The sequence below is a fragment of the Bos indicus genome, chromosome 5, assembly GCF_029378745.1.
Source record: "Bos indicus isolate NIAB-ARS_2022 breed Sahiwal x Tharparkar chromosome 5, NIAB-ARS_B.indTharparkar_mat_pri_1.0, whole genome shotgun sequence".
In the NCBI taxonomy this organism is placed as follows: Eukaryota; Metazoa; Chordata; class Mammalia; order Artiodactyla; family Bovidae; genus Bos; species Bos indicus.
In genome coordinates this window covers 413,063-436,585 of record NC_091764.1, presented here as the reverse complement: position 1 = coordinate 436,585, position 23,523 = coordinate 413,063, and the positions used below count along the sequence as shown (strand labels likewise).

At 39.0% G+C, this 23,523-nt stretch overlaps 1 protein-coding gene and 1 long non-coding RNA gene across 3 annotated transcripts in view; both read right to left on the bottom strand.

The window, feature by feature from the left end:
- Window positions 1–11,225: 11,225 nt before the first annotated feature.
- On the bottom strand, window positions 11,226–21,384 carry LOC139176098 (uncharacterized). The gene is made up of 4 exons (XR_011566502.1): window positions 19,249–21,384; window positions 16,382–16,415; window positions 12,184–12,244; window positions 11,226–12,094 (listed from the first exon to the last, which is right to left on the bottom strand). It is a non-coding gene; the product is annotated as an uncharacterized lncRNA (long non-coding RNA).
- A 124-nt stretch (window positions 21,385–21,508) lies between these two features.
- LOC109558650 (uncharacterized) overlaps window positions 21,509–23,523 on the bottom strand; it is a 67,180-nt gene continuing 65,165 nt past the window's right edge. For both annotated transcript variants that reach the window (XM_070788803.1, XM_070788802.1), the window contains one exon: window positions 21,509–22,485. The gene's annotated coding sequence lies outside the window, so the exon portion shown is untranslated. The remainder of the gene's footprint in view (window positions 22,486–23,523) is intronic.

The window sequence follows — 23,523 nt, the reverse complement described above, 5'->3', positions numbered from 1 at the left end:
ACACTCTGCCTCTCTCACCCTTCATTCCCTCTTGCCTCTTATTTCTTGACTTTCCTTAGGTCATAGAGTATCTTGAAACAACTAATAATTTGTTTTTGGTCATGTGTCACATGGAATCTTAATTCCCTGAGCAGGGATCGAAACTGCACCACCTGCATTGGAGAGTCTTAACTGGACAAAGTCTTAAACATTGGACTGTGAAGTAAGTCTAAGAACTAATAATTTAGCTCCTTAAGCTCAGCCACAATGAGATACCACTTCACACCAGTCAGAATGGCCATCAATAAAAGGTCTACAAACAATGAATTCCAGAGAAGGTGTGGGGGTAAAGGGAACCCTCTTGCACTGCTGGTGGCAATGTAAATTGATACAACCACTACAGATGGTATGCAGGTTCCTTAAGAAACTAGGAATAAAACTACCTTATGCCCCAGCAATCCCACTCCTAGGAGTATACCCTGAGAAAACCAAAATGGAAAGAGATACATGCACTCCGATGTTCATTGCAGTGCTGTTTATGATAGCTAGAACATGGAAGTAACTTAGATGGCCATCAACAGATGAATGGATGAAGATGTGGGGGTACGTATATACAAAAGAACATTACTCAGCTGTAAAAAGGAATGCATTTGAGTCAGTTCATTGAGTTGGATGAATCTAGAGCCTATTATACATAGTGAAGTAAGTCAGAAAGAGAAATATAAATATCTGATACTAACACATATGTATGGAGTCTAGAAAGATGGTACTGATGAAATTATCTGCAGGGCAACAATGGAGAAACAGAGAGAGAGAACAGACTTAGAGACACGGGTGAAGGGGAAGAGGGGAGAGGGTGAGATGGATGATAAGAGTAACATGGAAACTTACAATTCCATATGCAAAATAGATAGCCAATGGGAATTTGCTCTATCACTCAGGGAACTCAAAGAGGGGCTTTTCAACAATTTAGAAGGGTGGGATGGAAAGAGAGATTGGAGGGGGGTTTGGGAGGGAGGGGACATGGGTGTACCTAAGACTGATTCTTCTTGATGTCTGACAGAAAACAACAAAATTCTGGAAAGCAATTATCCTTAATTTAAGAATAAATTAATTTTTTACAACCCTATTTGAACATTCAGATGGTTTACTGCCTCTTTCCCTGTAAACAGCACACTAACGACTGTAACTTCTTATCTATGTCTTCTGGAATGGCAGGTAAAGATTAAAGGAATGACCTAGATATAAAAAAAGGAGTAAAACTATGATTATCCAAGTTGAAGGTTTAAAAGTCTTCAAATACATTTATGATGATCAACAAGGACACAATAGTCACATCAGGAAAGAAAAAAAACAACTAAAAAAATCAAGTAACCACAATGACTAACTTTTCTTTATGGAAGAATTTAACATTAGTTTCACATAACAAAGAATTGACATGGTAATTTAACATCTATAAACACTGAAATTAATAAAGTTTCTTAAAAATAATATGGGGGGGGGCATGGTCCTAAGATGGCAGAGGAATAGGACAGGCAGACCAATTTCTCCCCCACGAGTTCATTGAAAGAACATTTGAATGCTGAGAAAATTCTAAGAACAACTTCTGAATGCTGGCAGAGGACATTAGGCACCGAGAAAGGCAGCCTATTGTCTTCGAAAGGAGGTAGGACAAAATATAAAAGATAAAAAGAGAGACAAAAGAGGTAGGGATGGAGATCCATCCCAGGGAGGAAGTCTTAAAAGGGGAGAAGTTTCCAAACACCAGGAAACACTCTCACCTGGGGTCTGTGGGGAGTTTTGGAATCTCAGAGGTCAACATAACCAGGAGGAAAAATAAATAAATAAACCCAAAGATCACGTGCTTAACCAGAACTCCCTGCACTTGCATCCAACACCAGCAAGTGGGGGCTGAACAGGGAGGTGCGGGCAGCACTGCTTAGAGTAAGGACTGGGTCTGAATGCCCTGAGGGGGCAATCTGAGGGAACTAACATGAGATAGCAACCCAAACTGTGGGATAGCCAGAGAGAGAGAGAGAGAGAGAGAGAACTATCCTGCAAAAAGCCCTAACCTAAGGCACTTCCAGGCCCACTCAAAAAACAAAGGACTTTAGCGAATACCAGAGGAGAGCTAGATTGCTGCGCGTCAGCCCATTCCCCCACTGGAGACAGGGAGGCAGGAGCGGGGCAGCCAGAGCTGGAAAGAGGCAAACTCGGCCCCCGAGAGGCATCCTCTACCAAGCTGCAAGCAGGCACCCAGTCGCTAACCAAAACCCCTTGGGATTCTGTATGGTTGACTTCTGCTGGGAGGGTCGCAGCCAGAGATCAGCTCCCCAGAAGAAACATACGGCACACTGGAGATGGGCGCACCTGCTGCCACTAAGGAAACCGAGTGGCTGGGACCAGGGAGGTGATAAGACGCACTCCCCATCTGGGGAGACAGCTCTCGCCAAGCACCTGGTCGCCTGAGCTGCTCGGACCTGGGAAGGGCAAAAAATGCAGGCCCATCGAGTCTGCCCCTTTATGGACTACCTGAGAACCTGAACTTGAGTGGCTTAGACCTCAGAAGTGCATGCAACCCAGGGCCCAGCTCAGATGGTTCCCCAGCAGAGCAACCTAGAGCTTGAGAAGTGTAGAGTGGGAAAGTGCATGTGCCATGAGCAGGGGCAAACCCAGTGTGGCTGGGACACTGCAAGCATTCCCCACACATGCCAGTGATATTTGTTTGCAGTGTCCCTCTGTCCCCACAGCAGTACTGAACAAGTGAGCCTAAATAAGTGACCACCTTCACTCCCTTGTGTCAGGACAGAAATTAGACACTGAAGAGAACAGCGAAATGGAAGAAGCTAAAATAAACAGAGGGAACTGCTTTGCAAGTGACAGGTGCAACAGATTAAAACCCTGTAGTTAGCAGCGACTACATTGGAAGGGGCCTATAGATCTTGAGAAGTATAAGCTGGATTAAGGAACTATCTGAAACTGAACTGACCCCACACTGCTCACAAAAGCTCCAGAGAAATTCCTAGATATATTTTTACTAGATAAATAATTATCATTATTTAATTTTTTATTTTTATTTTTAAGTTCTCTATTACTGTCATGGTCTTTGTAGACTGGGACTTAGAGACTAGAGTCAACGAGAAGAGGGACACAGGGGACCCAAGTCTCGAGGGAAACAAGGGTGCTTTGCTTGCAGAAAATCATGTTTATATATCTTCATACAAGGCAGATTTAGGCAGTAAAAAAAAAAAAAACAAACAAAACTGAGCTAAAACAAAGCCAAGCAAACAACAATCTTCAAAGGGTTAGAAAGCACTGTATGTCTGCATAACTGAGCAGATCACGTTTCAGTGAGGTCACTAGAGGGAGTCACTGAAGGGACCAAGCTGGTGCCCTTTCTCAGGATCTCAGTCCTGGGAACTGCGTGCAGCTCTGCTCGTTCCTGCAGCAACTGATGAGGAATAGAGAATTCTTGAGAAATGGCACACAAAAGAAAAGAATAACATATTGAATTCTTTAAAGCCAAATGTCCCCTGACATTACTCCTTTAATTTTCATTTTTATAAGCTACTATTACTTTGCCAAAAAAAACACACCCTATTTTAAAGCAAACTTCATACATATATTTCATAATTTTTGTGACTGTGGTTTGTTTTTCTAATATTGTATTTTTCAGACTGTAACCTCTACTCTAGATTTTTTCTTTGCTTTTTGGTATTTGTTATCAATTTTGGACCTTTAAGAACCCAATCTTCAGTACCCATTTTTACTTGGGAGTGTGATTACTGGCTTGATTGCTCTCTCCCCTTTTTGACTCTGCTTTGTCTCCACCAGGTCATCTCTATCTCCTCCCTCCCCCTTCTTTTCTCAACCCAACTCTGTGAATCTCTTTATGTGTTCCGGACTGTGGAGAATACTTAGGGACTTGGTTAGTGCCTGGATCTGTCTCTCTCCTTTTCATTCACCCTTTTCTCCTCCTGGTCACCTCTGTCTCCTTCCTCCCTCTTCTCTTCTCTTTGTAACTCCGTGTACCTCTCCAAGGGGTCCAGAGTGTGGAGAGCACATAGGGAATTGATTACTGGCTAGCTTTCTCTCGCCCCTTTTGATTCCCCCTCTCCTACTCCTGGTCACCTCTATCTCCCTTCTCCCTCTTCTCTTCTTAATGTAACTCTGTGAACCTCTCCAGGTGTTCCTCACTGTGTAGGAGCTTTTCATCATTAACCTAGATGTTTTATCATTGGTGCTGTATAAATGTAGAAGTCTTGAGGCTACTGTAAGAATAAGACTGAAAACCAGAGGCAGGAGGCTTAAGTCCAAAACCTGAGAACACCAGAGAACTCCTGACTCCTGGGAACATTAATTGATAAGAGCTTATCCAAAAGCCCCCATACCTACACGGAAACCAAGCACCACCCAAAAGCCAACAAGTTGCAGAGCAAGACAAGCCACACAAATTCTCCAGCAACGCAGGAACATAGCCCTGAACTTCAATGTACAGGCTGCCCAAAGTCACACCAAAACCATAGACATCCCAAAACTCACTACTGGTCACTTAATTGCACTCCAGACAGAAGAAATCCAGCTCCACCCACCAGAACACTGACACAAGCTTCCCTAACCAGGAAATCTTGACAAGCCAACCGTCCAACACCACCCACAGTGAGGAACCTCCAAAATAAAGAGGAACCACAAACTGCCAGAATACTGAAAGGCCACCCCAAATGCAGCAATCTAAACAAGATGAAAAAGCAGAGAAATTCTCAGCAGGTAAAGGAACATGATAAATACCCACCAAACCAAACAAAAGAGGAGGAGATAGGGAGTCTACCTGAGAAAGAATTCAGAATAATGATAGTAAAAATGATCCAAAATCTTGAAAACATAATGGAGTTACAGATAAATAGCCTGGAGACAAGGATTGAGAAAATGCAAGACATGATTAACAAGGACCTAGAAGAAATAAAAAAGAGTCAATCAATAATGAATAATGCAACAAATGAGATAAAAAACACTCTGGAGGGAACCAACAGTCGAATAGCAGAGATAGAAGATAGGATAAGTGAGGTAGAATATAGAATGGTAGAAATAAATGAAGCAGAGAAGAAAAAATAAAAAAAATAAAATAAAAGAAATGAGGACAACCTCAGAGACCTCTGGGACAATGCTAAACACCCCCATATTCGAGTCAGAGGAGTCCCAGAAGAAGAAGACAAAAAGAAAGGCCACGAGAAAATACTTGATGTGATAATAGTTGAAAACTTCCCTAAAATGTGGAAGCAAATAGTCATCCAAGTCCAAGAAACCCAGAGAGTCCCAAACAGGATAAACCCAAGGCAAAACACCCAAAGACACATATTAATCAGATTAACAAAGATCAAACACAAAGAACAAATATTAAAAGCAGCAAGGGAAAAACAACAAATAACACACAAGGGGATTCCCATAAGGATAACAGCTGATCTTTCGATAGAAACTCATCAGGCCAGAAGGGAATGGCAGGACATACTTAAAGTGATGAAAGAGAAAAACCTACAACCCAGATTACTCTACCAAGCACGGAGCTCATTCAAATATAAAGGAGAAATGAAAAGCTTTACAGATAAGCAAAAGCTGAGAGAATTCAGCACCACCAAACCAGCTCTTCAACAAATGCTAAAGGTTCTTCTCTAGACAGGAAACACAGAAAGGGTGTATAAACTCGAAACCCAAAACAACAAAGTAAATGGCAATGGGATCATACTTATCAATAATTAACTTAAATGTAAGTGGATTGAGTGTCCCAACCAAAAGACAAAGACTGGCTGAATGGATACAAAAACTAGACCCCTATATATGTTGTCTACAAAAGACCACTTCAAAACAGGGGACACATACAGACGGAAAGTGAAGGGCTGAAAAAAGTTATTTGATGCAAATGGAGGCCAAAAGAAAGCAAGAGTAGCAATACTCATATCAGATAAAGTAGAATTTAAAATAAAGGCTGTGAAAAGAGACAAAGAAGGAAACTACATAATGACCAATGGATCAATCCAAGAAGAAGACATAACAATTATAAAAATATATGCACCAACATAGGAGCACCACAATATGTGAGGCAAATGCTAACAAGTATGAAATCAGAAATTAACAATAACACAATAATAGTGGAAGACTTTAATACCCCGCTCACACATATGGATAGATCACCTAAACAGAAAATTAACAAGGAAACACAAACTTTAAATGATACAATGGACCAGTTAGATGTAAATGATATCTATAAGACATTTCACCCCAAAACAATGAATTTCACCTTTTTCTCAAGTGCACATGGAACCTTCTCCAGGATAGATCACATCCTGGGTCATAAATCTAGCCTTGGTAAATTCAAAAAAAAATGAAATCATTCCAAACCTCTTTTCTGACCACAATGAAGTAAGATTAGATGTCAATTACAGGAGAAAAACTATTAAAAATTCCAACATATGGAGGCTGAACAATATGCTTCTGAATAACCAACAAATCACAGAATAAATCAAAAAAGAAATCAAAATATGCATAGAAATGAAGGAAAATGAAAACAAAACAACCCCAAACCTATGGGACACTGTAAAAGCAGTGTTAAGGGGAAGGCTCATAGCACTACAGGCTTACCTCAAGAAACAAGAAAATAGTCAAATAAATAACCTAACTCTACACCTAAAGCAACTAGAAAAGGAAGAAATGAAGAACCCCAAGGTTAGTAGAAGGAAAGAAATCTTAAAAATTAGGGCAGAAAGAAATGCAAAAGAAACAAAAGAGACCATAATAAACAAAGCTAAAAGCTGTTTCTTTGAAAAGATAAATAAAATTGACTAGCCATTAGCCAGACTCATCAAGAAAGAAAGGGAGAAAAATAAAATCAACAAACTTAGAAATGAAAATGGATAAATCACAACAGACAGCACAGAAATACAAAGGATCATAAGAAACTACTATCAGCAACTATATGCCAATAAAATGGACAACTTGGAAGAAATGGAAAAATTCTTAGAAAAGTATAACTTTCAAAAACTTAACCAGGGAGAAATAGAAAATCTTAACAGACCCATTACAAGCATGGAAATCAAAACTATAATCAGAAATCTTTCAGCAAAAAAAAGCCCAGGTCCAGATGGCTTCACAGCTGAATTCTAACAAAAATTTAGAGAAGAGCTAAAACCTATCCTACCGAAACTCTTCCAGAAAATTGCAGAGAAAAGTAAACTTCCAAACTCATTCTAGGAGGCCACCATTACCCCAATACAAAAACCAGACAAAGATGCCCTGAAAAAAGAAAACTACTGATGAACATAGATGCAAGAATCCTTAACAAAATTCTAGCAAACAGAATCCAACAACATATTAAAAAGATCATACATCATGACCAAGTAGGCTTTATCCCAGGGATGCAAGAATTTTTCAATATCTGCAAATCAATCAATGTAATACACCACATTAACAAATTGAAAGATAAAAAAACATACGGTTATATCTCAACAGATGCAGAGAAAGCCTTTGAGAAAATTCAACATCCATTTATGATAAAACTTTCCAGAAAGCAGGAACAGAAGGAACATACCTCAACATAATAAAAGCTATATATAACAAACTCACAGCAAACATTATCCTCAGTGGTGAAAAATTGAAAGCATTTCCCCTCAAGTCAGGTACAAGACCCAGGTACCCACTCTCACCACTCTCACCACAAGGGTGCCCACTCTACTCAACATAGTTTTGGAAGTTTTGGCCACAGTAATCAGAGCAGAAAAAGAAATAAAAGAAATCCAGATTGGAAAAGAAGAAGTAAAACTTTCACTGTTTGCAGATAACATGATCTTCTACATAGAAAACCCTAAAGAGTCCACCAGAAAATTACCAGAGCCAATCAACGAATATAGTAAAGTAGCAGGATATAAAATTAACACAGAGAAACCCCTTGCATTCCTATACACAAACAATGAGGAAACAGAAACAGAAATTAAAGAAACAATTCAATTCACCATTGCAATGAAAAGAATAAAATACTTAGAATATACCTACCTAAAGAAACAAAATAGCTATATATAGAAAACTATAAAACACTGTTGAAAGAAATCAAAGAGGACACAAATAGATGGAGAAATAGACCATGTTCATGGATTGGAAGAATCAATATAGTGAAAATGAGTATACTACCCAAAGCAATCTATAGATTCAATGCAATTTCTATCAAGCTACTGATGGTATTTTTCACAGAACTAGAACAAATAATATCACAATTTGTATGGAAATACAAAAAAACTTCGAATAGCCAAGGAAATCTTGTGAAAGAAGAATGGAACTGGAGGAATCAACCTGCCTGACTTCAGGCTATACTACAAAGCTACAGTCATCAAGACAGTATGGTACTGGCACAAAGACAGGAATATAGATTAATGGAACAAAATAGAAAGCCCAGAGATAAATCCATGCACCTATGGACACCTTATTGATGACAAAGGAGGCAAGAATATACAATGGACAAAAGACAGTCTCTTTATCAAGTGGTGCTGGGAAAACCGGTCAACCACTTGTAAAAGAATGAAACACGAATACTTTCTAATACCATACACAAAAATAAACTCAAAATAGATTAAAGATCTAAACATAAGACCAGAAACTATAAAACTCCTAGAGGAAAACATAGGTAAAACACTCTCCGACATACATCACAGCAGGGTCCTCTATGACCCACCTCCCAGAGTAATGGAAATAAAAGCAAAAATAAACAAATGGGATCTAATTAAACTTAAAGGCTTTTGCACAACGAAAGAAACTATAAGGATGGTGAAGAGAGAGCCTTCAGAATGGGAGAAAATAATAGCAAATGAAGCAACTGACAAAGAATTAATCTCAAAAATATACAAGCAGCTCCTGCTCCTCATTCCAGAAAAATAAACGACCCAATCAAAATATTGGCCAAAGAACTAGACAGACATTTCTCCAAAGACGACATACAGATGGCTAACAAACACATGAAAAGATCCTCAACATCACTCATTATCAGGAAAATGCAAATCAAAACCACCATGAGGTACCATCTCATGCCAGTCAGAATGGCTGCTATCCAAGAGTCTACAAACAATAAATGCTGGAGAGAGTGTGGAGAAAAGGGAACCCTCTTACATTGTTGGTGGGAATGAAAACTAGTACAGCCACTATGGAGAACAGTGTGGAGATTCCTTTAAAAAACTGGAAATAGAACTGCCATACGACCCAGCAATCCCACTGCTGGGCATACACACTGAGGAAACCAGAAGTGAAAGAGACACATGTACCCCAATGTTCATTGCAGCACAGTTTATAATAGCCAGGACATGGAAGTAACCTAGGTGTCCATCAGCAGATGAATGGTTAAGAAAGCTGTGGTACATATACACAATGGAATATTACACAGCCATTAAAAAGAATATGTTTAAATCAGTTCTAATGAGGTGGATGAAACTGGAGACTATTATACGGAGTAAAGTAAGCCAGAAAGAAAACCACCAATATAGTATACTAACACATATATATGGAATTTAGAAAGATGGTAACAATAACCCTATATGCGAGACAGCAAAGGAGACACAGATGTAAAGAACAGTCTTTTGGACTCTATGGGGGAAGGCAAGGGTGGGATGACTTGAGAGAATATCATTGAAACATGTATATTATCATATGTGAAACAGATTGCCAGTCCAGGTTCGATGCATGAGACAGGGTGCTCAGGGCTGGTGCACTGGGATGACCCAGAGGGATGGGATGGGGAGGGAAGTGGGAGGGGAGTTCAGGATGGGGAACACATGTACATCCATGGCTGATTCATGTCCGTGTATGGCAAAACCACTACAATATTGTAAAGTAACTAGCCTCCAATTAAAATAAAAAATAAATAAATAAAAATAACGTGGAATGTACATGTTGCTAGAGATATTTTTAAAAGAAAATAATATCTTCCACAGATAATTTTGTAAACTCTGATGGTAATTTTTCTTTCCTTATGATTTAATAATAACAAGTAGTCTATATAAATGGCAACCCACTCCAGTATTCTTGCCTGGAGAATACCAGGGACAGGGGAGCCTGGTGAGCTGCCGTCTATAGGGTCGCACAGAGTCGGACACGACTGAAGCGACATAGCAGCAGAAGCAGCAGCAGTCTATATAAGAAAAAAGCATAAATCGTGATTTCATTCATTTAATGTATATTCAGTTCAGTTCAGTTCAGTCACTCAGTCGTGTCTGACTCTTTGCTACCCCAAGAATCCCAGCACGCCAGGCCTCCCAGTCCATCACCAACTCCCTGAGTTCACCCAGACTCACGTCCATCGAGTCACTGATGCCATCCAGCCATCTCATCCTCTGTCATCCCCTTCTCCTCCTGCCCCCAATCCCTCCCAGCATCAGAGTCTTTTCCAATGAGTCAACTCTTCGCATGAAGTGGCCAAAGTACTGGAGTTTCAACTTTTGCATCATTCCTTTCAAAGAAATCCCAGGGCTGATCTCCTTCAGAATGGACTGGTTGGATCTCCTTGCAGTCCAAGGGACTCTCAAGAGTCTTCTCCAACACCACAGTTCAAAAGCATCAATTACCCATTATTTGCTGACATTCAGAAAAAAAGAAATCAGAATCTCTCCAGAGGAAAAAAGTATAATTCTACATTTCTTCTTTCAGACTGTTGCAGCTGAAAATTTTCTTATTTAATGAAGAGAGATTAAGAATCTCATTTATAAAATTAAAAATTATAATTTTAGTAAGAATAATTGATAAAATGCTTATGTATTTCCTCTTTATTTTCAGAAACACCTAAAACACCCACCAAGATTATAGCAAACAGTAAGATAAATTAAACAAGTACATTAAGTATTTAGTGTTGGACACGACTGAGCGACTGAACTGAACTGAAGTTAGAAACCACAAGAAACAGAAGGGCCAGAAATTCTTAATTCATAATACATCTCCGAAGGCCTAAAACAGGGCTCATCTTGAATTATATCTAAACGAAAGTTTTGCTAGGTTAAACAGAAGACATTGCTTCATTAATTTCAAAGTAAGAATTTTTTAAAAAAGAGAAATCACTTCAAATTTAAATGAACTTCCAGAGGGAACTATAATATATATATAGTTATATATATATTAATAATACATAATAATATATTATTATATTAGTAATATATATAATATATATATAACTACAATTAAATATAACAACTATATTATATATATATATACACACACACATACACAAACACAAGTATAAACAAATCACATTGCTGTACACCTGAAACTTACACAGTATTTTAAACTGACTACACTTCAATTCAACGAAAAAACAAGAACCACCACCAACCTCAAAAACAACCACCAAAAAAAAAAAATAATAATAAGGAACACATTTTTTTTTTAGTTCTTCAAAAAATCAGCTATATGTCATTCAAAAGAGTATGAGCATTGTTTTTTTTACAACCTCACTTTCTCTTCTTAAGTTGAATTTGAAATAATTTCTCACATATTTATAATATAGAGTTCCTGGTCTGACTGATCCCACTCTTTCTGTTGTGTTTGTATAGTATCTGTCTCATCTTCACCCTCATTCCATCTTATATTCATCTTGTCTTTCTTAAAGGAATTCTTCCCCTTCATCCTCCTCCCCATCTTCATATTTATTTAGTTGTTTTTCCTCAGTGCTTTGTAATTCTTTTGGCATTCTTTGTAATTCATAATGGCATACTTAGTATACCAATATTTATAAATCTGAATCATGCACATGTATGGCTCTTATTATCACACCATTTCATCTCGTGACTTTGAGGGCTTCTATTTCTGTGGTGGGATCCTTTTTGTCACCATAAGGATCAGGGGACTGCTATGTGAACAAATACAGGAAAAGAAGAGTTACAAACAGAACAACTTACCTTTGTACGACCAAGGCCTGCTACAGACTTGAGAAGTTTTGAAACAGGCTCAGGCAATGGGAAGGCAGGATGACAGATGCCCTCAAACCAGGGTGATGGTTTGGGAAATGTTTCAACCACATCTTCAACGTTACTATCAGAATTATTGTCCTGAGAGAACGTTGTACTCTCTGGTCTCAAAATGCCACATTTTGCTTCTACTACAGTGAAAACAGGAGAGAGTACATGAGAACATGTGTCATTTCAAATCAAGGAATAACACCAGGAGGACAATCTTCAAATAACTTACTGTTTTTCTTGGATTGCTGAGAAGCCTTCATTAGCTTTGTTAACTTTGATTTCAGGACATGCTGGAGAAGAAAATAAGAGCTTGAAGAATATAACAAGTATCAACCTGAATAAAAGAATTATAACATCCCCCATTCCTCTATGATCTAACACAAAGAGCACAGGCTCTGGAGTCATTCAGATGTGGATTCAAATCCCAGTTCTGTCCCTGACTGACCTTCTCATGGGGAAAGGACTATGACAGATCACATCAGAAGCCCCAGATGTTCCTCTCCTTACCCCTAATTGACTGCTATACAAATACTAGGACACCCACTAGATTACTTTCTCTACCAAAATGTTCTAGAGTAATAAGTTATCCCCGGTAGTTTAGAGCACTATTGAAAAACTAAGACATTTAAATTAATTGCTATATTTTGAAATTTGCTTCCATGATTAATATGTACATGGATTATCACTTGTGAAGGGAAATATGAAAGTTTAGGTTTTAACAGAACTTTATTTATATGGGCTAGAACTGCAAACACGATAAGCTACTTCTATTCTGTTTGTCAAACAACTAGAGACCAATGAAACAGGCAAAAAAATTCAGCTGCTTCCATGAAACAGGGAAAAAACAAGGTTAAACCCATAGGGCAATGATCATGAAAGAATGCCACACTCTAAATAGAAAGCCATAAGCAAACATGTTCACAGTAGAGACAGAGAGATGGACTGAAAGAACAGACACTGAAGAAATGTGTTCTGCAAGGAAAAATTAGGTTAACAGTAAATATTAAAAATAAAAAATAAAAAAGTAGAGGAGGAAGAAGAAAGGAAAAAGTGAGACATTCCTAGTTAAGAACAAACTTTATGGAAAAAAAAACAAGTATAATAAAGTATGTGGAGAAACACATATATTTAGACTTTATATACAATAGATCAGTTACATATCAGTATTCTTAAGGATATACTATGAGCAAAACCTCCGTTTCATATGATTTTATTGATATATTTTTATGCATCTACACTGCTCATCAAATTTTATGAAAATATCAACATCAGTTCAGCTCAGTTCAGTTGCTCAGTTGTGTGCAACTCTCTGCGATCCCATGGACTGCAGCACACCAGGCTTCCCTGTTCATCACCAACTCCCAGAGGTTTTACAAACTCTTGTCCATTGAGTGGGGGATGCCATCCAACCATCTCATCCTCTGTCGTTCCCTTCTCCTCCAGCCTTCAAACTTTCCTAGAACCGGTATTTTCCAATGAGTCAGGTCTTCGCATCAGATGACCAAACTATTGGAGTTTCAGCTTCAGCACCAATCCTTTCAATGAATATTCAGGACTGATTTCCTTTAGAATGGACTAATTGGATCTCCTTGCAGTCCAAGGGACTCTGAAGAGTCTTCAATACCACAGTTCAAAAGCAGCAATTATTCGGCGCTCAGCCTGCTTTATAGTCCAACTCTCACATCCATACATGACTACTATAAAAACCATAGCTTAGACTAGACAGAACTTTGATGGCAAAGTATTATCCCTGCTTTTGAATCTGCTCTCTAGGTTGAGCATAGCTTTTCATCCAAGGAGCAAGCGTCTTTTAATTTCATGGCTGCAGTCACCATCTGCAGTGATTTTGAGCCCCCCAAAAGAAGTCTGTCACTGTTTCCATTGTTTCCCCATCTATTTGCCATGAAGTGATGGGACCAGATGCCATGATCTTAGTTTTCTGAATGTTTTGTTGTAAGTCAACTTTTTCACTCTCCTCTTTCACTTTCATCAAGAGGTTCTTTAGTGCTTCTTCAATTTCTGCCATCATGGTGGTGTCACCTGTGTATGTGAGGTTATTGACATTTCTTCTAGCTATCTTGATTCCAGCTTGTGCTTCATTCAGCCTAGCATTTCGTATGATGTACTCTGCATGTAAGTAAAATAAGCAGGGTGAAAATTTATATCCTTGATGTACTCCTTTCCTGAGTTGGACCCAGTCTATTGTTCCATATCCAGTTCTAACTGTTGCTTCTTGTCCTGTATACAGACTTCTCCAGAGGCAGTTCAGATGGTCTGGTACTCCCATCTCTGGTTCCTATGCCTTTTCTAAATCCAGCTTGAACATATGAAGTTCATGGTTCACGTACTCTTGAAGCCTGGCTTGGAAAATTTTGAGCATTACTTTGCTAGCATGTGAGATGTGTGCCATTATGTGGTAGTTTGAACATTCTTTGACATTGCCTTTCTTTGGGATTGGAAGGAAAACTGACCTTTTCCAGTCCTGTGGCCACTGATGAGTTTTCCAGATTTGCTGGCATATTGAGTGCAGCACTTTCACAGCATCATCTTTGAGGATTTGAAATAGCTGAACTGAAATTCCATCACCTCCACTAGCTTTGGTCATAGTGATGCTTCTTAAGGCCTATTTGACTTCGCATTCCAGGATGTTTGGCTCTAGGTGAGTGATCACACCATCCTGGTTATCTGGATCATAAAGATCTTTTTTTTGTAGAGTTCTGTGTGTTCTTGCAACCTCATCTTAATATCTTCTGCTTTTCTTAGGTCGATACCATTTTGTCCTTTATGGTGTCCGTCTTCATGAAATGTTCCCATGGTATCTCTAATTTTCTTCAAGAGATCTCCTGCCTTTCCCATTCTAGTTTTTCCTCTGTTTCTTTGCATTCATCACTGAGAAAAGCTTTCTTATCTCTCTGCTATTCTTTGGAACTCTCCATTCAAATGGGCATATCTTTCCATTTCTCCTTTGCCTTTTGCTTCTCTTCTTTCCTCAGGTATTTGGAAGGCCTCCTCAGACAACCATTTTGCCTTTTTGCTTTTCTTCTTGGGTATGATCTTGATAACTGCCTCTTGTACAATGTCATGAATCTCCATCCATAGTTCTTCAGGCACTCTGTTTATCGGATCTAATCCCTTGAATCTATTTGTCACTATCACTGTCTAATCATAAGAGTAAATACTACATGAACCTAATTTCAGAGCAGGAAAACTAATTTCACAAGAGAACACTTTACCTTGTTTTAAAATCTAAGATTTCATCATTTTATGTAGGCCCTAAATCAATGCCAGGTTTGTTGAGAAATATTTAAACCAAAAACATACAATAAAAATGAGTGAGCTCATGACCTTGAACAAAAGAAAAAAAAAGTGAAAGTTTGTCTATATATTAAATGAACTTTCTTGACATGAATACAATTTGGCCTGTTTTAAAACAGCTTTATTTTTCTAAATTTTTTTTTTTAAGATTTCTTGATGTGGACCACTTTTAAAGTGTTTACTGAATTAGTTCCAATGGTGCTTCTATTTTATGTTTTGGCTGTCTGACCCTGGGTCATGTGAGATCTTAGCTTCTCTGACCGAGTATCAAACCCTCACTGCCTACATTGGAAGATGTCTTACGAACCATCTTAACCACTGCACCCCTAGGGAAGTCTCCAAAAAAGTTTTTTGTTACCTATTTCCGCATCCATCTCTCCCAACCTATGAAATATCTAGTTAACACTCATTCATAGTTTCCATAACAGAGAGTGACAGCCAAGGTATCGGCAGAGGCTAAAAATAATTTTTCACTAAAAGTTCTAATTGCTGAACTGAACTGAAAATCCAGTTGATGGATTGATCAAATAATTCTTGTTTGCCCAAACTGGAATAAACCTGATGACTTAAAACAAAGTGGAAGAATAGGCTTTTCCTTCTTCACTGTCTGTTCAAGGTTCAGAGACGAATCTGAGTCCGTCCAAAATGGGAGTCTTGGTCTGTCAGCAGGGATACCACTTACTGAGACGGCACCACTTCTCTCCTTTACCCTCAGGGAGTACAGGGAGTTTCCCCACATTGTCAAAACTTAAAATGTGCACGTCAAAGAACTAATTTATATCTTTAACTTACATGCTACATGGGTACATCTCATGGTCTCTGCTGAGGGCCATGGGAGTGGACATGGGAGCCAGGAAGGCCAATTGTCAAATCACAGGTCAGCTCATTTTAACCAGGGTCAATTCATTAACCTCCTTAAATCACAGCTGCCTAATTAAGTAAAATTAGGACACAGCTACTTTACAAAGCTGCTGTGATGACTCTATGAGGTCACAAATGTTAAGCACATAATGCAGTGTCTAACCCAGAGTAGAACACCCAACAACCATTAGTTTCTCTTCTCCGTGTTCCCTTAGTTAAACATATAATTTAAAACATCCATAAAATCCTACCTCCTTGAAGAGTCCTCTTCAGAACTCTCATCCACTATTAAAGAAAAAAGCAAGATAAATTTTAAATCCACAGAAGAAAAATATAGACTATTAAAACCTCAACACTGAGACTTTGTTTAAAAGTATTCCTTTCAAACCACACCTGGAGGCCACACTAGAGGAAGGGAACAGTGGTTGTACTATACTCGTAGGCCACTAATACCTAAGAACCACTCCTCCACTTTATAGTCATCAAATGCAAAACAAAACAACAAAGAAAAGAACTGCTGTTTACAATGACTATAATCCTAACCAAACCCCGGTAGACTGACAGAAAATGATACTATACCATTAATACAATAAGTGCTGTAAGCTGACAATAGCACGCATAAACAGCACAGTATTTCTGGATTTCTATTGCCTGGAGCACTGAACAGAGACTATAGGTGTCTTGCTGGGACTGACCACTTCTCTGGCTCTTCAGTTCACAATGAAAACGCCCTATCACAGGGAAGCTTGGTCAAAGGCACTGAACCTCAGAGCAAGGTAAAATACCAGAAACAAAAGTCTTCTGTTCCTGGCCCTCTTTCCAAAGGCAAGAGAAGTATGAAAGATGTAGTGATTCCAGGTTTAGAAAGGACAATGTCTTGAAAGGCAGGTAGGGAAGGGCAAACGGGTAAAGGGGCTCAATTCAGTGATGAGAATGGGGACTAGATTTGTAGTGGTGAGCATGAAGTAGGGTACACAGAAGCTGAACTTTTTAAAAAACTTTTTTAAAAAGTTAAGTTTCTGTGTGTGTGTGTGTGTTTAAAAAGAATCTCTTTAGATTATCTCCTTCAATTGCTCAAGAGTATCTGGACCACACAGATAAGGATGGTCCAAAGAGTACTGAGTACTAGTGAGGGATATCATTATATCAGTCCTTCCCATTATATGGCAAATGTTTATAGAAATCATGCTTTTTCAGCTTGGAAGGCATACATCATCACATCCTAAGCTGATGAACAAGGGGAGGGAGGGAAGGATGGAGGGAACCATGGACTTTGGTGCTGTTGGACAACATTTCCCAGGGGATGTCATGATCTGATGCTGGAGGGATGACTCACATGCAGTGACTCCACGGGGAAAGGAGCACTGCAAGCTTGAGCAAGGAGAGCAGGGGCAGTGATTTTTAAATGTTTTCACCCTGTGACATCAGAACAATGCTTAGTACATAAAAGACACTTGAAAGTTATCTGTTTAATGAACAAATGAACAAATAAATAAGCATGTTTTCTTTGAAAATTTTCTTTAGAAAAATACAGAAATTAACCAGAGAAAAACTCTATTCTGAGCGTATTGAAGACCAAGACACTGTGATTTCTATATCTCATCTGACTAGTGTAATAAACCAACCTACAGTTCTTTGATAGATGTTTTTGTGGTTCAGTCACCAAATCGTGTCTGACTCTTGTGATCCCATGGACTACAGCTCACCAGGCCCTTCTGTCCATGGGATTTCCCAGGCAAGAGTATGGGAGTGGGTTGCCATTTTCTTCTCCAGGGGATCTTCCCAACACAGGGATCAAGCCGTATCTCCTACATTGAGGGGTAGATTCTTTACTACTGAGCCACCTGGGAAGCCCCCTTTGATTAGATAGAGGTCTATTCTGTTAAAGGTATCCTTGGATACCCTGTACAATGTGCTAGATGCCACATCCAGTGGACCTAATGCTGTTTTTCTTAATGCAAAGTATTTTTGTGCTTTTATTAGAACTTGTAGAATCCCTAGTTGTTCTATTTGAATATCTATTATGATAATCTTTTAACTGACGGCAAGAGAACATCTTATTCTTACAAAACTATACTCTCATGACAATTGTCCCACACACAAAAGAAAATATCTGATCCTAAGGAAGTCAACATATCTCACTCTCTCTGGATCTGTAAGGAATGAAGTTGGTAATCTAGACCTGCTTGGTACAATAGGCAAAATAACTGGTTCTCAACCAGGCATTGCTCTTCTGCCTTCTGTACAATTGGTAGGTATCGTTCAGAAATAATCTCTCACTACAATGCTGCACACTGCCTCAGCTTTGCAGTTATTGTTTATCATTTCTTATCCTACCAGGAAGGGATTATTCAGGTTCCCAGTTTTAATGATGGTAACTATTTTAGTGAGACTAATTACTACAAAGTGAAAGTGAAGTCTCTCAGTCGTGTCTGACTCTTTGCGACCCCATGGACTGTAGCCTACCAGGCTCCTCTGTCCATGGGATTTTCCAGTCAATAGTACTAGAGTGGATTGCCATTTCCTTCTCCAGGGCATATTCCCGAGCCAGGGATCGAACCTGGGTCTCCTGCATTGTAGACAGACGCTTTACTGTCTGAGCCATCGTTCACTAAATGCAAACCATTTCTAAAAATGAAAGTTCACTTTCATAAGACGTCCAATCTGCTGTACTATGACTATAGATGAAATATACGTCATACTCACTTAAATTTTTTTCTGATTTACACAAAGATCTAATATAGGACTTTGCTGCTGCTGCTGCTGCTGCTAAGTTGCTTTAGTCATGTCCAACTCTGTGCAACCCCAAAGACAGCAGCCCACCAGGCTCCCCTGTCCCTGGGATTCTCCAGGCAAGAACACTGGAGTGGGTTGCCATTTCCTTCTCCAGGCCATATTAAACAGATGGATTTCTTTTCAGACAATACTGTCTTTGATGTCAAATCACTACAATTAACTTCTTAAAGAATTCTGAATACTAGAGTATAAATAAATTAAAAAATAAAATACACATGAAATTTACACTACTTTTTTCATAGTTCTTCATTATTGAAACGTCCTCATTCCTACTTTATCTACAGTAGAATCACTGAGAGTAATTCGGTATCAGAAGACGTACCTGGGTTGTTCTTTTCAGGAGAAGTTTTAGATCTCTTTTCTTTATATTCAGAAATCAGTTGGCGAAAGCAATGTATGAAAAATGAGATAAATAATATTTTAACACTGATATGAAAAACAACTACCAAATTCTTAGATCATTTCAGACAATTCAGAGATAATATCAAAACTTCAATTGTCATATACATTTCAAGTTTCTAAGTTCTATAAACTTTTATTTAGCATGTAGTAAAGGAGAAAGTAAAGGTATATTTTCACCCTGCTTATTTAACTTATATGCAGCTAGGCTGGATGAAGCACAAGCTGGAATCAAGATTGCCACGAGAAATATCAATAACCTAGATATGCAGATGACACCACACTTATGGAAGAAAATGAAGAAGAACTAAAAAGCCTCTTGATGAAAGTGAAAGAAGAGAGTGAAATAGTTGGCTTAAAGCTCAACATTCAGAAAACTAAGATCATGGCATCCGGTCCCATCACTTCATGGCAAATAGATGGGGAAACAGTGACTGACTTTGTTTTTTGGGCTCCAAAATCACTGCAGATGGTGAGTGCAGCCAAGAAATTAAAAGATGCTTACTCCTTGAAAAGAAAGTTAGACCAACTTACATATTAAAAAGCAGAGACATTACTTTCTCAACATAGGTCCATCTAGTTAAGGTTATGGTTTTTCCAGTAGTCATGTATGGATGTGAGAGTTGGACTATAAAGAAAGCTGAGCACAGAAGAATTGATGCTTCTGAACTGTAGTCTTGGAAAAGACTCTTGAGTGTCCCTTGGACTGCAAGGAGATCCAACCAGTCCATCCTAAAGGAAATCAGTCCTGGGTGTTCATTGGAAGGACGGATGTTGAAGCTGAAACTCCAATATTTTGGCCACCTGATGTGAAGAGCAGACTCACTTGAAAAGACCCTGATGTTGGGAAAGACTGAAGGCAGGAGGAGAGAGGGACAACAGAGGATGAGATGGTTGGATGACATCACCTACTCAATGGACATGATTTTGGGTAAAGTCTGGGAGCTGGTGACAGACAGGGAGGCTTGGCGTCCTGTGGTGCATGGGGTCCCAAAGAGTCGAACTCGACTGAGCAACTGAACTGAACTGAAAGGAGAAAAAAAGGAAGATGAAGTAGGCATGAACTCAGGGCAGTACAGCTCGAATAATTAACTAGATTTAGCTTGGCATACAAAAAATCTCTTGAGCTTGCAAATCCTACCTCTATAACCAACTGCTCTTTGTTCCTGGAGGAGTTGTTTCTCTTCAGTTCAAACTCCTTCCTCTACACAACTGGGCTATTACTATCTTATTTCAAAAGAGGATTAATAGAATGTAATGAGATAATATACACACAAAATGCTTGCAGAAACAAAGAGTGGAATAATTTCATCTTCAACTTTGTTGCTGTAACTACTTTGGAATTCAAAGTAAATCCCAATGTGTGAGTTTTCATATGTTTAACATTCAAGTGTTGCATGAAACTGTTATTAATTCTGGCAATTAGCTATTCTTTGTGGTTTGTAATTTAGGGAATCTCAGCTTTTAGATAATGTGTACCTAAATTTATTTATAACATACGAATTCACTACATTAGAGAACATAATGATCCCCCATTATTGCAACTAATTACACCAAGAGCAGAAAACTAATCACAATCAAGACCTGGCCTGGACCACTATTCTTCCTTATCTACCTACTCAAACTCTGAACCAGCAGATCTTTCTGACAATGATGTTTAATCTCCATGTTCCTCTCCAATTCACTTGGAAGACATATCTCTACTCTTACAGTGGGTACTGGCAAGTTCTAGACAGGGCTTACCTCTCTGAATTCCAACTATCTTACTTGAGATTTAGGGATTTCTGCTGAATGGGTTCCTTATGGGGCAGATTCTGAAAGCATTTAAGGTGGAGGCAGACAGAAATCCATTGGAAGATGTTCATTATTACAGGAAACAGATCCCATGAGGGGCCAAGCATAATTAGGGAATCTCAGGCAAGCTGGCACCCACTACTCTGGGAAGGATGACAGGGAACCTGTGACCTAAGAAAAGGTGCCCCCATAGGACAGAAAGCCACCTTGAGTTTCAAGTCTAGATACAAAGGAGAAAGGGAAGTCTGCTCAATCCCTGCAGGAGCACTTGACCCTCTCTGACAGCCAAAAATGGTCCCCACTGACATCGGCTAGGAGAAAAGATAAATAAGAGCCTCAAGGGCACCTCATCGTGAAGATCTAGGCTTCCACTTGGGCTCCACATAAGGTCTCTGAGTGAGAGGTGAAGCTAGGCCGCCCAGCTGCCCAAACTGGGTGCTGGAGCTTTGTTTGCAGCAGTGATTGAGCGACAGCATACATATGAGAACAAAGGAGCTCTCACTCTGAAGTCAACATGTGCATCACCTTAAAGGCTGGGGAATCGGGACCCAGAGGGGCGGCCTGGGAGCAAAGGTTAATCAAGAGCCCACTGCAGGATGAGTTTTGTTTTGTTTTGTTTTCCTTTTAAAATGATTTTATTAAAGGTCTTTATAGAGCCCTATCCAGACTCCAGATCCAGCTGCCAAGCAGACCCTGTCAAGACCAGCTGTAGCAGCAGTGCTACATCAGTAGAATCAATGCAAGGAACAGAATGATGAGAAGGAACTATTTTCTCCCCTCCAAATGACTTATGGAAGAGGACTGTTTCATTGATCTTAGGGAATCCTCCGGGTTCTTGGAAAATTCAAGCAGAAGTGTATAGAGAGGCAAGCCCTCAAGGGAAAACAGGATTTGCTGCTGAAATAAATATTTCAAGACCCAAAGAACTAGTTAGAAATATCACAACTGTGACACTGTTCATACACCATACCAAGAGGTCACACTTGAAATGAAATAGCTAATGTCAAGCTTTCTAAGGATCAAGGTCTACATGTCCTGAGATAAAGCACCCCAAGCCACAGCCAAGAGTAACTAATTGGCTTTCAGCTCTTGAGGGGGAACATCTCACCACCATTCTCCAAACTGCTTGCATCAAACTGGAACTCTCATTGGTCATGTAGCAAGTAACAGTTAAAATTATTTTTGGCTGCAGTTTAGTGACAACTGGCATTTTAATGTGAACACTTACATATTAAAACCACTAATAACAGCATATTCTTCTGCAGTCCATCCAAAAACATCTTGAGAAAAGATGTCAGCACCTTGTTGAAGAAGAAGTCTGATGACATTTGCTGATTCATACTTGACAGCAAGCATGAGGGCTGTTCTAAAACAACAGAGAGATGACTTCAGCCTCAGGAAGTTGAGTTGACTTATTAAACAGTTAATTTGATATGCTTTACCAAGTGAACGCCTTGCTCTTTCATGAAGAACTGACCATTTACAGGCTCAAGTGTGCATCTTTGCAAATTACCTCCAAGGCTAAAATGAAGGGACAGAAAAGAAGCCTCCTGTCCCACTTGGATGTCAGGTAGCAGCACTTACTATTTCAAAAGTCCCTGATGGGACTTCCCTGGTGGCCCAGTGGATAAGACTCCAGGCTCCCAAGGCAGGGGCCTAGGTTCCATCCCTGGTCAGGGAACTTGATCCCATATGCTGCAACTAAGAGTTCCCACAACTAGGACCCCATGTAGCCAAATAAATAAATGTTTTTTTTTTTTTTTTTTTTAAATAACAATAAAGTCCTTGATGGACAAGAAATGATGCTGAGGTCACTTATCTGAGGCAGATGACTATTTAAGGGATAAATTCCCTATTTCCTCCTTAGTCTGATATATTCGGCTTCAAAGTCAGCTAGAGGTTGGGTTAAGGAAAGGCTACTTGCAGGTTTAAATAAAAAATATTGATAATAATGGGAATAAAAATAGTCATGGTGGCAGTTAATGATGTGGATAAGCATGTGCTAGGTGCTAAAAATGAAATACTATACATAAAATCTTTCTTACACACAGGGACCTTTGAAGGATGCATTACTATTTGCCTTTTGTATCAGGAAACGTATTTGCTGATGATAACCCTAATCGGTAGGAAACCTAGGAATTGAACCTAGTCTGAATCTAAAGCCCATCATTTTCGTCTGTATCGTTCACCTCTGACTTGTCTTTGTTAAAGGAACTGTTTCTCTGATCAAAGCTATCCTTCTTGCTTCTACCTGCATTAAAAATGAAAATATCAAAATGTACTAAAATGAGAAAGGATAAAAACTGATGAGCCTAAAGTGTCTGGTGACCATGAGTAATAATCACCTTTTTGTGGCTGTTGTTATTTAGTAGCTATGTTGTATCTGAATCTTTTGTAACCTAGT